This window comes from Aedes albopictus, chromosome 3 (assembly GCF_035046485.1).
Source record: "Aedes albopictus strain Foshan chromosome 3, AalbF5, whole genome shotgun sequence".
Lineage (NCBI taxonomy): Eukaryota > Metazoa > Arthropoda > Insecta > Diptera > Culicidae > Aedes > Aedes albopictus.
Genome location: NC_085138.1, coordinates 75,802,181 through 75,815,664, shown reverse-complemented (window position 1 = coordinate 75,815,664; position 13,484 = coordinate 75,802,181). Strand labels below are relative to the sequence as shown.

Here is a 13,484-nt window from a genome sequence, read left to right as displayed (position 1 = left end):
TGCACCCTCGGGTGATTTGTACATCCTCAGCTTATGTCGAGTTTGGGAATACATAAGAACCCATTTGATGCACAATATAACCTGAATGCACCCTCGGGTGATTTGTGCATCCTGTGATCTAGACTTTATTTTCAGATTCGTTCTAAGCTTAATGTTGTCGTTCATCATTTGATGTTACCTAAGTGTATTTGATGCTTGGGTGTGATCCAGACTTTATTTTCAGATTCGTTCTGAGCTTAATGCTGTCGTTCATCATTTGATGTCACCTAAGTGTATTTGATGCTTGGGTGTGATCCAGACTTTATTTTCAGATTCGTTCTGAGCTTAATGCTGTCGTTCATCATTTGATGTCACCTAAGTGTATTTGATGCTTGGGTGTGATCCAGACTTTATTTTCAGATTCGTTCTGAGCTTAATGTTGTTGTTCATCATTTGATGTCACCTAAGTGTATTTGATGCTTGAGTGTAATCTAGACTTTATTTCAGATTCGTTCTGAGCTTATTGTTGTCGTTCATCATTTGATGTCACCTAAGTGTATTTGATGCTTGGGTGTGAACTACATTTGATGTCACCTAAGTGTATTTGATGCTTGGGTGTGATCCAGACTTTATTTTCAGATTCGTTCTGAGCTTAATGTTGTCGTTCATCATTTGATGTTACCTAAGTGTATTTGATGCTTGGGTGTGATCCAGACTTTATTTTCAGATTCGTTCTGAGCTTAATGCTGTCGTTCATCATTTGATGTCACCTAAGTGTATTTGATGCTTGGGTGTGATCCAGACTTTATTTTCAGATTCGTTCTGAGCTTAATGTTGTCGTTCATCATTTGATGTCACCTAAGTGTATTTGATGCTTGGGTGTGATCCAGACTTTATTTTCAGATTCGTTCTGAGCTTAATGTTGTTGTTCATCATTTGATGTCACCTAAGTGTATTTGATGCTTAGGTGTGAACTACATTTTATTTCAGATTCGTTCTGAGCTTATTGTTGTCGTTCATCATTTGATGTCACCTAAGTGTATTTGATGCTTGAGTGTAATCTAGACTTTATTTCAGATTCGTTCTGAGCTTATTGTTGTCGTTCATCATTTGATGTCACCTAAGTGTATTTGATGCTTAGATGTGATCTAGACTTTATTTTCAGATTCGTTCTAAGCTTAATGTTGTCGTTCATCATTTGATGTTACCTAAGTGTATTTGATGCTTGGGTGTAATCTAGACTTTATTTCAGATTCGTTCTGAGCTTATTGTTGTCGTTCATCATTTGATGTCACCTAAGTGTATTTGATGCTTAGATGTGATCTAGACTTTATTTTCAGATTCGTTCTAAGCTTAATGTTGTCGTTCATCATTTGATGTTACCTAAGTGTATTTGATGCTTGGGTGTGATCCAGACTTTATTTTCAGATTCGTTCTGAGCTTAATGCTGTCGTTCAAAATTTTATGTCACCTAAGTGTATTTGATGCTTGGGTATGATCCAGACTTTATTTTCAGATTCGTTCTGAGCTTAATGTTGTTGTTCATCATTTGATGTCACCTAAGTGTATTTGATGCTTGGGTGTGAACTACATTTTATTTCAGATTCGTTCTGAGCTTAATGCTATCGTTCAACATTTGATGTCACCTAAGTGTATTTGATGCTTGGGTGTGAACTACATTTTATTTCAGATTCGTTCTGAGCTTATTGTTGTCGTTCATCATTTGATGTCACCTAAGTGTATTTGATGCTTGAGTGTAATCTAGACTTTATTTCAGATTCGTTCTGAGCTTATTGTTGTCGTTCATCATTTGATGTCACCTAAGTGTATTTGATGCTTAGATGTGATCTAGACTTTATTTTCAGATTCGTTCTAAGCTTAATGTTGTCGTTCATCATTTGATGTTACCTAAGTGTATTTGATGCTTGGGTGTAATCTAGACTTTATTTCAGATTCGTTCTGAGCTTATTGTTGTCGTTCATCATTTGATGTCACCTAAGTGTATTTGATGCTTAGATGTGATCTAGACTTTATTTTCAGATTCGTTCTAAGCTTAATGTTGTCGTTCATCATTTGATGTTACCTAAGTGTATTTGATGCTTGGGTGTAATCTAGACTTTATTTCAGATTCGTTCTGAGCTTAATGTTGTCGTTCATCATTTGATGTTACCTAAGTGTATTTGATGCTTGGGTGTGAACTACATTTTATTTCAGATTCGTTCTGAGCTTAATGTTGTCGTTCATCATTTGATGTCACCTAAGTGTATTTGATGCTTGAGTGTAATCTAGACTTTATTTCAGATTCGTTCTGAGCTTATTGTTGTCGTTCATCATTTGATGTCACCTAAGTGTATGTGATGCTTAGGTGTGATCTAGACTTTATTTTCAGATTCGTTCTAAGCTTAATGTTGTCGTTCATCATTTGATGTTACCTAAGTGTATTTGATGCTTGGGTGTGAACTACATTTTATTTCAGATTCGTTCTGAGCTTAATGTTGTCGTTCATCATTTGATGTCACCTAAGTGTATTTGATGCTTGAGTGTAATCTAGACTTTATTTCAGATTCGTTCTGAGCTTATTGTTGTCGTTCATCATTTGATGTCACCTAAGTGTATTTGATGCTTGAGTGTAATCTAGACTTTATTTCAGATTCGTTCTGAGCTTATTGTTGTCGTTCATCATTTGATGTCACCTAAGTGTATTTGATGCTTAGGTGTGATCTAGACTTTATTTTCAGATTCGTTCTAAGCTTAATGTTGTCGTTCATCATTTGATGTTACCTAAGTGTATTTGATGCTTGGGTGTGAACTACATTTTATTTCAGATTCGTTCTAAGCTTAATGTTGTCGTTCATCATTTGATGTCACCTAAGTGTATTTGATGCTTGGGTGTGATCCAGACTTTATTTTCAGATTCGTTCTGAGCTTAATGTTGTCGTTCATCATTTGATGTTACCTAAGTGTATTTGATGCTTGGGTGTGAACTACATTTTATTTCAGATTCGTTCTGAGCTTATTGTTGTCGTTCAACATTTGATGTCACCTAAGTGTATTTGATGCTTGGGTGTAATCTAGACTTTATTTTCAGATTCGTTCTGAGCTTAATGTTGTCGTTCATCATTTGATGTCACCTAAGTGTATTTGATGCTTGAGTGTAATCTAGACTTTATTTCAGATTCGTTCTGAGCTTATTGTTGTCGTTCATCATTTGATGTCACCTAAGTGTATTTGATGCTTAGGTGTGATCTAGACTTTATTTTCAGATTCGTTCTAAGCTTAATGTTGTCGTTCATCATTTGATGTTACCTAAGTGTATTTGATGCTTGGGTGTAATCTAGACTTTATTTCAGATTCGTTCTGAGCTTATTGTTGTCGTTCATCATTTGATGTCACCTAAGTGTATTTGATGCTTGGGTGTGAACTACATTTTATTTCAGATTCGTTCTGAGCTTATTGTTGTCGTTCAACATTTGATGTCACCTAAGTGTATTTGATGCTTGGGTGTAATCTAGACTTTATTTCAGATTCGTTCTGAGCTTATTGTTGTCGTTCATCATTTGATGTCACCTAAGTGTATTTGATGCTTGGGTGTGAACTACATTTGATGTCACCTAAGTGTATTTGATGCTTAGGTGTGATCCAGACTTTATTTTCAGATTCGTTCTGAGCTTAATGTTGTCGTTCATCATTTGATGTTACCTAAGTGTATTTGATGCTTGGGTGTGATCCAGACTTTATTTTCAGATTCGTTCTGAGCTTAATGCTGTCGTTTATCATTTGATGTCACCTAAGTGTATTTGATGCTTGGGTGTGATCCAGACTTTATTTTCAGATTCGTTCTGAGCTTAATGCTGTCGTTCATCATTTGATGTCACCTAAGTGTATTTGATGCTTGGGTGTAATCTAGACTTTATTTTCAGATTCGTTCTGAGCTTAATGTTGTCGTTCATCATTTGATGTCACCTAAGTGTATTTGATGCTTGAGTGTAATCTAGACTTTATTTCAGATTCGTTCTGAGCTTATTGTTGTCGTTCATCATTTGATGTCACCTAAGTGTATTTGATGCTTAGGTGTGATCTAGACTTTATTTTCAGATTCGTTCTAAGCTTAATGTTGTCGTTCATCATTTGATGTTACCTAAGTGTATTTGATGCTTGGGTGTGATCCAGACTTTATTTTCAGATTCGTTCTGAGCTTAATGTTGTCGTTCATCATTTGATGTCACCTAAGTGTATTTGATGCTTGGGTGTGAACTACATTTTATTTCAGATTCGTTCTGAGCTTAATGCTGTCGTTCAAAATTTGATGTCACCTAAGTGTATTTGATGCTAGGGTGTGATCCAGACTTTATTTTCAGATTCGTTCTGAGCTTAATGTTGTTGTTCATCATTTGATGTCACCTAAGTGTATTTGATGCTTGGGTGTGAACTACATTTTATTTCAGATTCGTTCTGAGCTTAATGCTGTCGTTCAACATTTGATGTCACCTAAGTGTATTTGATGCTTGGGTGTGAACTACATTTTATTTCAGATTCGTTCTGAGCTTAATGTTGTCGTTCATCATTTGATGTCACCTAAATGTATTTGATGCTTGGGTGTAATCTAGACTTTATTTCAGATTCGTTCTGAGCTTATTGTTGTCGTTCATCATTTGATGTCACCTAAGTGTATTTGATGCTTAGGTGTGATCCAGACTTTATTTCAGATTCGTTCTGAGCTTATTGTTGTCGTTCATCATTTGATGTTACCTAAGTGTATTTGATGCTTGGGTGTGATCCAGACTTTATTTTCAGATTCGTTCTGAGCTTAATGTTGTCGTTTATCATTTGATGTCACCTAAGTCAGGGGTTCTCAAACTTTTTTAGCTTGCGACGCACTTTTTTTTTCCTAAGAATTTGGCGACCCACCAGCACAAAAATTTATGAAATTTGTATTTTTTTTCGCAAATTTGGGTTGCTTTTTTAAATACATACATCTTATCACTTTCATAGGTTGTGATAATCTAGCGTTACGTAGTCCTCAAACTGAAAAAAGGTATTTTTTATTATTTATAGTGCTTTTTTTTTGAAAAAATCTAAGAAAGGTGAATGTGCTCAAGTTTGCAGCATCAGCTAACCTTAATCTTAAGAAAATTGAGATGAGATTCCAAGTTTCAAATATATTTAACCTGTTTGCAGAAATTCGAAATCTATTTTAAAATTAAATCTCGATTGAAAATGTTATAGGTATTCTCGGCGACTAGACGAAAATCAAGTAGTTTTTAGAATTAAAGTACTGCTGAATGTCAGATGAGTCCTCTTGACATTTTTAATGATATCCTTCATAAACACTTATTTTATTTCCATTTTTATTGAAATTACTTTTCAGTTGTTCCTTTAAAGTTCAGATTATCAGCATTCATCTGAGCTTTACTGAAGTTCGGTAAAGGTATGGTTTCTTGTCCAAATTTGATAGTTTTCTATTTTCTTTTTTTAATATTTTAACTGCTGAAACTGGCGTGTAAGTCTAACAGAAAATACTAACTGCAAGCTACAACTTGAACTCTTTTTTTTTTGCAAGTATAATCTAAAATTTTGGCCTGATCGTAAAACTTCCATTTGAAAACTTGTAGTTTTAGAATCGATATCGAAATGCAGACAGTTGTTATTCAATATACTCCAGACATGACTTATAATACAAAGCTTTGAATAAAATTACACAATAACATTCGACATAAGTTAATAGAGACTTCGCGACCCACCAAAAATCAGCCCGCGACCCACCAGTGGGTCGCGACCCATAGTTTGAGAAACGCTGACCTAAGTGTATTTGATGCTTGGGTGTGATCCAGACTTTATTTTCAGATTCGTTCTGAGCTTAATGTTGTCGTTCATCATTTGATGTCACCTAAGTGTATTTGATGCTTGAGTGTAATCTAGACTTTATTTCAGATTCGTGCTGAGCTTATTGTTGTCGTTCATCATTTGATGACACCTAAGTGTATTTGATGCTTGGGTGTGAACTAAATTTTATTTCAGATTCGTTCTGAGCTTAATGTTGTCGTTCATCATTTGATGTCACCTAAGTGGTTCATATGATGCACAATTTATACTGTATGCACTCTCGGGTGATTTGAGTATCCTAAGCTCATCTTTGAATTAGGAGTATACTGCCCATGATCGCATATCAGTCCCATCTTTGCTGGGTTTCCTATTCATATGGGACAATTATGCGATCATAGGCAGTATACTAGATCCCATATGATGCACAATTTAAACTGAATGCACTCTCGGATGATTTGTGTATCCTAAGCTCATCTCAGGCTTAGGAATATACTAGGGTAAGAAATCAAGCTTTGAACTAGTCAAATTGTAATCTTAATTTGAACCATTTCAAGATTCATTAAAATTACATACTGTTTAGGAAAATAATTTCCCAAAAACGGTTGTAAACGGCTTTTCATTATAGAACCTTGTAGCATTGCCTTTAAAAGCACTGAATAAAACGTTTTCTTAATCAAAAATAGGCAATTGAAAAAAATCACTGTGATTTCAGTAACAAATTTTGAAAACGACGTATAATCACTGATGTAGCATTGATTATACGTCGTTTTCAAAATTTGTTACTGATTTCATCCATTTTCCCCCAGAGGAAGCACATTTTCGGAGCACTCGTACAGCCCACGCATTGTATCACACGCAATAAGTGAATACGTCAAATGAAAGTCTATTTATCGTAGAATCGACCAACCGAATAATATTTCGAATTATGTTTCAAAAAATTATCAAATTTACACGTGATTCGTGCTTGGAGAATGTTATCTTGAATTGAACCATTTGTAATCTAGGTTTGAACTAGTGAACGGGGGCGAGTTTCCAGTGTTGGCCGACAGACTGCGCTAGTGGTTGCTTTGTTTACTCTTGGGGGATGGAAAATTCCAAATTTAGTTTCCAAATTGCTGAAGAATTCTGAGCATTCTGAGTTGCGATTCCACTGCCTTATGAAAAATAGTAATGAGAATTGGCAGATTCAAGTGATTTTTGATTGTTTAGCATAAAATTGGCTGTTGTATAAATTCCTTGAGCTGCTGCCGCCAGTAGTTCAAACCTAGATTAAAATTGGTTCAAACCATGATTACGATGGTTCAAATTAAGATTAAAATCATTGTTCAGAAATATTCGAACTTTTCAATGAAATTTAGTGCAAATACAAACTTTTTACCATTTTACAATAAGTTAATACCCGTGACTTTTATGTGCATGAGATTTTACTCTAGTAAATTATTTCCATGTGGGAGAAAAAATCGGTCAAATTGTCCGCTGCTTCAGAAAACCGCAATTTGGTTCAATTCATGATTACCTACCCTAGTTCCCATATGATCCACAATTTGAACTGAATGCACTCTCGGATGATTTGTGTATCCTAAGCTCATCTCGGGCTTAGGAATATACTAGTTCCCATATGATCCACAATTTGAACTGAATGCACTCTCGGATGATTTGTGTATTCTAAGCTCATCTTGGACTTAGGAATATACTAGTTCCCATTATAGACACTATAGATTCCATAGACTCGCGAAGGCGAAGACAACTGTAGCCAAACGAACTGTCAGTTCGTGTAGCCAAACGAGCATGACGTCACGATTTCAATAGCGACAATGGATTGCGTGACGTCATATTCGCTCGGTACACTCTAAATTCACGGAAAAACACACTAAAATCGTATTGCTCAACCATGTCTCCGCGAGTCTATGGAATCTATAGTGTCTATAGTTCCCATATGATGCACAATTTAAACTGAATGCACTCTTGGGTGATTTGTGTATCCTAAGCTCATCTCGGGCTTAGGAATGTACTAGATCCTACATTGAGTCCTACACTGAAAAAATCGTTTTAAAAAATTCAAAGTCGATTTTCAAAAAAAAAACACCATCTTCGATTTCGATGAAATTTTGTCTCAAGATAGGTAATTATGTTCCCTACCAACCAGATGGGCACTTTTAAGGAAAAAAAGTTTTTCTAACAAAAACTTGTTCATGTCCAAACGATTTTTTTTTCAATGTCTTTTGTTATCAAAAACTAAACCAGTGAAGGTCGTAATCATTTCAGAATCCAATGAAACATAATTTGTTAAGAGATTTTGTCTCATTTATTCAAGGAGATTTTGTCTTATTCATTCGATCAATTAAATTTTTATATTTAAATAAATACTTTATTACAAATGGTTTCTCTTTGGAAATGGTGATTTTCGTCCTAAATCGTATTTGGAGTTAGCAGCTCCCTCTCAGATTACAATAAAACTTCCTGAATATGTAAACCTTGACTAGATAAGCCACTTTGCATACTTAGTTTCATCAAAATTCATCTAGACTGTCTTTTGAAAAGGGCTAACTTTTTTATCGATTTTTTGCAAATGCGTTTAGTAAAAAACATGACTACTATTACAAAAAACTGACTGAAAAAAATCATTTTTGTAATTGCGTTGCATATTCCCCTAATTTTCACTCGCGGCAAGGGCAATATAACGGCCTACTTTTCTTCACTAAAACAAAAGTGCCGAAAAGTACTACTTTTCGGCACTCTTAAGAGTGCTGAAAAGTAATACTTTTCGGCACTTTTGCCAGCGCACACTTTTTCCCAACTACCACCACTTCCGTTGATACAGCTGCTGCTTCTATATTCACTGAGCAGCTCGAGTCCGAATCAGGATGATTGAGATTCTGATTCGGACTGCAGATCAGGTGTAGATGCTGTAGCTGGAACTGCTTTCGCTCTTGCCTATGCTCACGCCTATGCTGCTGCATGACGACGACGGGAGATTGAAAATTCGTGACACCCAGCCTACCATAGCCTACCTGATCGAACAAAAATACAACACAGGCGTGCTTGGAGGCGCGCACGTGGTTTCTCTTGTTACATGTTTGTGTTACAAGAAGAGATTAAACTTAACGATTTTTTTGCAATTACAAAAAACTTTGTATGCAACTCGTTGCAAAACTCGATTTTTTCAGCACTCGTCGTATTTATCCAACTCGGCAAGCCTCGTTGGATAAATGTACGACTCGTGCTGAAAAAATCATCATTTTGCAACTTGTTGCATAAATAACTATTTTAAAATTCAAAGTCGATTCAAAAACATAAATACCATTTTTTTAGGCAAACTTTTTTTTCTTAAAAGTGCCCGTCTTGTTGTGTATGGACGGTTGGTGGGGAACATAATTACCGTAAACCGGGGTCAAATTGATCTCCGGGCCGAAATTGATCAGACGATTTTCAGTAAGATTGAGCATACTTTTCATAGTTTCTTCAAATGAATCGTGCTGTGGGAATCGAGTACAAAACGATATTTGCAGGGAAACTATTTAAAGTATGCTATATCTAACCGAAAAACGTCTGATCAATTTCGACCCGAAGATCAATTTGACCCCGGTTTACGGTACCTATCTTGAGACGAAATTTCATCGATATCAAAAATGTGTTTTTTAATCGAAATTGTATTATTTTTAAATTATTCGTTTCAGTGTAGGGCACAATCAGGATGTTTTCAATACTATTTCTTAGAAATATTTTGTGATAGTCATCCATACAAAATTTATTTTTAGGAGTTGTTATTTTTTCATTGAATGCATTTGAAACAAGTCGATAAAAAGGTGCGACAAGGATACATTTTTAATGAAGTATTTATGTAAATAAAATAAAAGAAAACCTTTCCAAATGATTGAATAAATGAGACAAAATCTATCACAAAATGTGGTTCATTGGATTTTGGGGGGATTCTTACCATCACTGATTAAGTTTTTAATAACAAAAGACACTAAAAAATCATTTTGACACAAAAAAGTTTTTGTTAGAAAAACTGCTTTTACTTAAAAGTACCCATCTGGTCGTGTATGGACGGTTGGAGGAAACGTACCTCTGGAGCTGATACCTGATGGACGATTGGTAGGGAACATAATTACTTATCTTGGGACAATTTTTCATCGAAAACGAAAATGTTTTTATTTGTAAACCGACTTTGATTTTTTTTTTCAAATGAGTTTTTCATTGTAGGGCTCAATTTGGTTTTCTTTCATTTTTTTTTATTTTGAATTATTTTGTGAAAATCACCCATGGTCCACTGCACGAATTTATGCTGGCCTGCTTACTCTCATCGCAAATTTATGTTTGAGCGGTGCCGACACCGCTCAAACGTCAAATTTCGTGTGAGAGTAAGCAGGCCAGCATAAATTCGTGCAGTGGACCATACAACACTTTTTTGTGGGAGTAGTCATTTTTTTACGAAATGCATTTGAAAAAAAAATGCCCATTAAAAAAGACAGTTTAGATAAATTTTGAAGAAACTAAGTATGCAAAGTGGCTTATCTAGTCAAGGTCTACACACCCAGAAAGTTTCATTGTAATCTGAGAAGGTGCTGCTAACTCCAAATACGATTTGGAACAAAATTCGTCATTTCATAAGAGAATACATTTAAGTATTCATTTAAATATAAAAAATGAATTGATTGAATGAATAAGACAAAATCTCCTTGAATAAATGAGGCACAATCTCCTAACAAATTGTGTTTCACTGGATTCTGAGATGATTACGACCTTCACTGGTTTAGTTTTTGATAACAAAAGACACATTTGGACATGAAAATTTGTCAGAAAAACTTTTTTTTCTTAAAAATGCCCATCTTGTAGTGTACCTATGGACGGTTGGTAGGGAGCATATTTACCTATCTGGAGACAAAATTTCATCGATATCAAAGATGGTGTGTTTTTTTTTTGTAAATAGACTTTGAATTTTTAAAAACGATTTTTAAGGGCTCAATTTGGAATTTTTTCAATATTTTTTCTTGAAACTTAACGTATTTAGTGACAATCACTCATACAACACTTTCTTGTAGGAGTAGTCATTTTTTTATTAAACATATTTGAAAAAAATCGGTAAAAAAAAGTTTAGCCCTTTTCAAAAGATAGTCTAGATAATTTTTGAAGAAACTAAGTATGCAAAGTGGCTTATCCAGTCAAGGTCTACACACCCAGAAAGTTTCATTATAATCTGAGTTGGCGCGAAATCCGTCTATACTAGATCCCATATGATGCACAATTTGAACTGAATGCATCCTCGGGTGATTTGTGTATCCTATGCTGATTTCAGGCTTGGGAGTACACAAGAACCCATATAATGCATACTGGTAGTGGTAATTAATTGCACCCCAAGTTTATTTCGGGCTCGGGAAAATCATCTTAATTACAATATCGTTCAACGGCCTTTAAATATTATTACCGTTTACTATTTCAGAGCTAAACTTCAGAATCTGCCACGACATTCTGGAACTAGTAGAATCCCAACAAACACGTAGCCCTGTTCAAAGGTCTGCACAAGGTAGAACGCATCACCAAAGGCGCGGTAATGATCGGTAGGATCGAAGGACAGTTTCTACAGGACCGTACGTATTACGACGGATTCGACGGTTCCGCCGAAAACTAACAATCCACTGGAAGTTGGAATAGTACCGCAGGGAAACCGAAGCATCAAACACGAGAAGAACGGGAAATGTTTATTTGAAGCACATCTCGGTCAGCATTTAATTATTTTTTTGGAAGCAAAAACACAGCGCCATCACCAAGCTTGCGGGAAAAGATAGAACTAAAATAGTGGTACAAGTATGCCTTGCTTTTGGTTGTTGCGGTTGTTATTAACTTGCAAGTCGCTTGGTAGGAATAGAGCCGCTCAGAGCTCTAATGAGGTTTTTTACGTACAGGTACGAATTTATTTACTTCAATTTTGAGCAATTATAACTTTCCCCTTGCATTTTCTAGGTATTCTTGGTTTCGCTGAGCCTGGAAGAAGGCCAAGGAGCATTCAGCCCCGCCGTGATGTTCTTGTTTACGACGTCCGTATCGTTACGTTCATCAAATCGTAATTCGATCGGAATCCCGATTCGTGACGAGGAATGAGACTGTGTTAAGGAATCGGTGCATATCCATATTGCCAACCTGTGCCAACTGTGTCCATGGAATTTCGGATGACGATTTGTCCTGACGACCTGTCCTGCTAGGGATTTCCAGTTAGCCTAGTGATTAAAACTATAGATCGCCAATTCGGAAACGGCGGGTTGGATTCCCGTTCCAGTCGGGAAAATTTTCTCGACTCCCTGGGCATAGTGTATCATTGTACTTGTCTCACAATGTACAAATTCATGCAATGGCAGGCAAAGGAAGCCCTTCAATTAATAACTGTGGAACTGCTCAAAGAACACTAAGTTGAAGCGAGGAGCGAGGCAGGCCAAGTCCCAGTGGGGACGTCGAGCCATAAAGAAGAAGAAGAAGAAGAAGAAGAAGATTTGTCCTGGTTGAACTATAGACTAATTTGCACCATCTGAAGGAAAAATTAGGATCCGTTCCGAGACCTTCGAGGACGCCGGGCTCAGCTTGTATTCTGATCTTTCGGATGCTCATTATTTTGAACGAATGATTCCACTGTACTAATGGTGTGGAACTCCAAATAAAGTTACGATTATGAACATAAAGTTAGTATTTTTTGGATATATTAACATTCAATAAATTTATGTTAACCGGTGAGCGCCATCGTCTCATCACTGGTTAGGCGGTGAAATTGATCGCTCATGAGTGAACTGATCTTACTCGCTTCAGTAAATGTCATTAAGCTCTGGGTGGGTGGGCAAGAACTACACCATTCGAATACCATCAGATTCGGGCCGTTGTCATGTATTCTCAAATATCACATAGCAATGACCTATGTCATTGGCACTTCAGAAATCACTTCAAATGCAAAACCCCACATGAACCGTAACTCGACTCTTTCAGCATAGCACTCCGTTCTCATGCAATAATACTTGCATACACATAAATTACTTAGACTGCTGCCAAGTGCATCACGCAACAAGCGTTGGTGCCTTATTCGCTTATACTTTCTCTCTCTCTCTCTCTCTCTCTCTCTCTCTCTCTCTCTCTCTCTCTCTCTCTCACCTCCCACTAGGATAAGTATTGTGTAGAGAACAAATCTATGTATGTAGAATTAAGTGATTTTTAAACTTGTAGATTGAAATAAAGACAGTTTTTATTTAACAGTAGACTCGAGCAGTTGATATCTGGAAAGATATCACAATGCTTTGCAATAAGCTATTAATATTGGCTGATAACCAGAATTATGGTAAAAAATGATGACATAAAACCTTATTTTATTCTGATGATTTCTTATAATAAAATGCTAAAAATTCATGCTATGACTAATTTGATGATACTTTTTAATTCGTTTATTATGAAGTACCTTTTATCAGGTTTACAAACAGGATGAAGTATATTCTAACGGATTATGAAGTTGTTTGGGCAAAATACATCATAAAAGTAGTATAACGGAGGGGTGCTCATCTTGCCCCGTCCTACCCTAGTTTTCAAAGATGTAGCACCGACGAACCGACGTGACAGTGGTGATTCAAAACTGTCCCCCCCAAATTTAACGGTCGACCAGCGAAGCGAGCGAACGCTTCTGTCAAATCAGTGCAGACACGAACCTC

General features: G+C 36.1%; 1 protein-coding gene and 1 long non-coding RNA gene across 2 annotated transcripts in view; both read left to right on the top strand.

The window, feature by feature from the left end:
* LOC115268798 (uncharacterized) overlaps positions 1-13,037 on the top strand; it is a 31,424-nt gene extending 18,387 nt beyond the window's left edge. Inside the window, exons 3-4 of the long non-coding RNA XR_009999411.1 lie at positions 11,246-11,708; positions 11,767-13,037. This is a non-coding gene — a long non-coding RNA (uncharacterized LOC115268798). The remainder of the gene's footprint in view (positions 1-11,245; positions 11,709-11,766) is intronic.
* The window catches only part of LOC109402042 (cytochrome P450 4c3-like), a 59,342-nt gene that overhangs the window by 32,851 nt on the left and 13,007 nt on the right, over positions 1-13,484 (top strand). The window lies entirely within an intron of this gene.